Source organism: Octopus bimaculoides, chromosome 2 (genome assembly GCF_001194135.2).
Source record: "Octopus bimaculoides isolate UCB-OBI-ISO-001 chromosome 2, ASM119413v2, whole genome shotgun sequence".
NCBI classification, from domain to species: Eukaryota; Metazoa; Mollusca; class Cephalopoda; order Octopoda; family Octopodidae; genus Octopus; species Octopus bimaculoides.
Window position 1 is genome coordinate 135453049 of NC_068982.1, and position 3872 is coordinate 135456920.

Consider the following 3872-nt stretch of genomic DNA (forward strand, 5'->3'; position numbering starts at 1 on the left):
CCATATTTTGTATACATATATAGAATATAAACTTTTGATAATTGACGTGATTTGATTCTATTGAATGAGTTACAGTGCAGAACTATGCTGTGCATAATGAATAGTACTTGAAGTTATTCTGTTATCCTCGTACGACGAGTGGATATTAGTCTGCATTTCAAGTTAAGTAAATGTTGGTTTACATTTCATGGTTATAATGTATTTCAAGAACACAAAATTGCGAATCTAACTGCGTAGTTTGTTTCCTTTGTGGGAATGTTCCTTATCCTGGCAAAGAGCTTTAATAAAATCATTGTAAAGCAACGGAAATTAGGTACCTAGTATATAATAACAAAAGATATTGTTACCTATACAAAGCTAACTTATTCTTTGCTCCTTTACCAGAAGAAAATTTCAGTCAAATATGTATCTACTTCTGCTTGCACTTAAGAAACAAAAGGCGATATTCTTGGGTTACATAATAAATATCAAAAACATCATAAAAAATTTGAGTGCAGTATGAAATATTTTGAACGGTTGACAGTGACTCTGTCCAATTCAATAGTTGGTTTAAAAGTTTGAAATATTACTGTGTACTTGGTGGAGGCATGGTTACTATTATCTTACCTGTAACAGCATATAGTGTTGATAGCAACACCAAAACGCAGCTCATTAGTATTGAAATAAATTTGATGGAAAACACTATTTACTCATTATAACTATAAGGTATATTATAGGACAAATGTGAGTTTACAGTTCTATATTTAAGAGATGAGGAATTATGTACATTATTTACATTATTTACATTCAACGGATATTTGTCCTCATCTTGTTTGTTGTTAACCACTAGGCCATATGCCCACGGGCATAGGGGGTAGTGGTTAAGAGCGCAAGCTACTAACTCCAAGATTCCAAGTTCAATTCCAAGCAGTGACCTGAACAATAACAACAACAATAATAATAATAGTAATAATAATAATAATAATAATAATAATAATAATAATAATAATAATAATAACAACAACAGCAGCATCGAAAAATACCTTAGGAATGAGAACCCAGGTTCGAAATTTCCCCAAGACACCTGATGAAGGCTGGAGAGTATATCAGCCGAAACGTTGTGTTTACAACATACAAGAGGAGGACAAATATTTCTCGAATGTAAATAATGTAAATAATGTAAATGTGAGTTTGATTCTTTTTCTTGTATCACTCAGCTGTAAGCGTAGTGTGGTCGACTATTTAACAAGTTCACTTCGCAACTACGAGATCTGTGTTCGATTCTTCTACGTGGAATTTGAAGTGGACGCTATTTTCTATAGCCTCGAGTCGATTTATTCTTGTAAATGAAATTGGGAGGATTGTGGATTGTGTTTGTAATTCAAAGGGTACAACCTTGTTATACAGTGTGTGTTACACTAATTCGGTCTGTGAATTACGTTCAGGGTACATTCGTCTGTGAATGCCAGGGAAATTATATCTTAAACCCAGGAGCAATTAGTTAATTCTATCTTAAATCCGGGAGCAATTAGTTAATTCAATCGAACGGCTGAATGCCAATCATTAAACAACAGAAATCCCGCACCACTGAGCTTAAATTCTGTTTAAGCTCAAGCGATCTTAATAGCCTGACATTATGGCTCATTTTTTTCAAGTTACTGCTCTCCTATAACACTTCTCTCTTTTGTTGCAGATGGCGAAATTATCCAGTTGTAAACGGCAAGTAAAGTTTCAGCTATTTCTTGCTGAACAGTCTACAGAGATGATATATTTGTAACAATTGTTTGTGCTGAACATTGCTCACTCTCTCCATCAAATCGACATTGCCTGTATAGTTGCTCGTTGTTCCACACAACAAATAAAAGTGGTCACAAAACAACGTGCAATGAAGTGTCCTACTCAAGACTGCAACCTACCTCCTGGTCCCATGATCTTACCATCGTTAGTGCAACATCCTCAGGCCATACACGTTGACGATACACTGCAGGCAGATATATTCTTCCATGTTATTCCAAACTTTCAGTTGCGATATAGAACTCGCTATCAGGACAGAAATGCTTACAGAAATGCTTACACAAGGCGGTGAGCTGGCAGAAACGTTAACACGCCGGGCGAAATGCTTAGCGGTATTTCGTCTGCCGTTACGTTCTGAGTTCAAATTCCGCTGAGGTCGACTTAATTGACTTAATCCCTTTGTCTGTTCTTGTCTGTCCTTGTTTGTCCCCTCTATGTTTAGCCCCTTGTGGGCGATAAAGAAATAAGATGTGGAACGTGTCATTAGATGCATACGGGTAGATCCATTAGAACAAAAAAATGGACAGATTTTCGCAAATGCAGATATGAACTGGAACATTTGTTAGCTGATAGGTGGGCAATATTGCAATTTGGCGCGAAAAATTTGGGAAACACTAGACTATACAATCAATCCCATGTAGTCACAAGTTGCTAGAAACAATAGAGATTAGCTGATAAAAGAAACCCAGACAAAAGAGACCGAGAGCATTATACCGGTAGTGCAGGACGAAGCTCTGGCCAGAAACTGGAGGGTCAATCTGAGGAATGTGCAAGTGTCTCCGCTGTGCCGCATCTGCAATAGAGTGGACGAAACCTTTGTCCATACCATGACCGAATGCCCTAGACTTTCCCCAAACCACTACAATTTGTGGCGACACGATCAGATAGCGAAGGTGCTACATAAGAAACTGCGAAAAGTGAGGGCTGGAGAGAAGCAAGACGTGATATGAGCACAAACCGCAGAGAGTGGCGGAGTTGGAGATTAGCAAAATTGTCTGGGATTTCCCAATCCAAACAGATCAGATGCTAGAGCATAACAGACCTGACCTATTGGTGGACAAGGTGCACAATATATGCTATATAGTTGATGCTGCGCGCCCCTTTGAACAACGAATAGTCAAGGAGAATGGAGAAAAGATAGATAGATACAACCCTCTTAAGTACGAAATAGCCCGGCTATGGTAAATGAAGAAGGTGAAGACAGTACCAATTATTGTTATGTCCTTGGGGACAGTATCAGAAGGAATCAAGATGAATATAAAGGAAATTGGAATAGAGTGCCAAGTAGAACTGTTGCAAAAGGTTTGCAACCTTGACATAGCCAGAATGACCAGGAAAGTACTAGATAGCTGAAAAGAACGAATAACATGGTACCGTAGGCTGCAGGTAGTAAGCCCGCTACGCATGCAAGACCAGAGGAGCTGCAACAAAATCTGTGATTAACAGAAAATAATAATAATAACAATGATAATAATAATAATAATAATAATAATAATAATAATAATAATAATAATAATAATAATGATGATGATGACAATAATGAGATTGAAATATCTTGGCTGTAGCAATTAAAAACGAAAAGCATTCCTGCTGTTTTAAGTGCCCTGGGAATGATCGAGAAAGGTAGTGAAAAAACTTTTTGAGCAGATTCGTGGGAAACCAACAATCTCTGAGACTCTAAAATTGTGTTGACATCAGCCGCCCACATTTTTAGGAATTTCTCTACATCTAATATATACGTGCCTTAGGTCTGTGGTTGAGATCCGGTCGGAAGATAAAATAAAATTCAAATCACTAGGAAAGTAATAATAATAATAATAATAATAATAATAATAATAATAATAATAATGCCAACACTATGAAATAACAACAGAAAAAAGATGGTATAAACACACGCCAGAAAAAGGTCACAGAAAACGAGAAAGCAACCATACTCTGGGATATGCCAATACACACAGATAGAGAAATTAAGGCAAATAGACCAGATATAGTTGTCAAAGATCATGAAGAAAAAAAATGCTTTCTAATTGATGTATCAATACCAGCAGATGACAACGTTTCTCTAAAAGAAATGGAAAAACTTTCAAAATACAAAGACC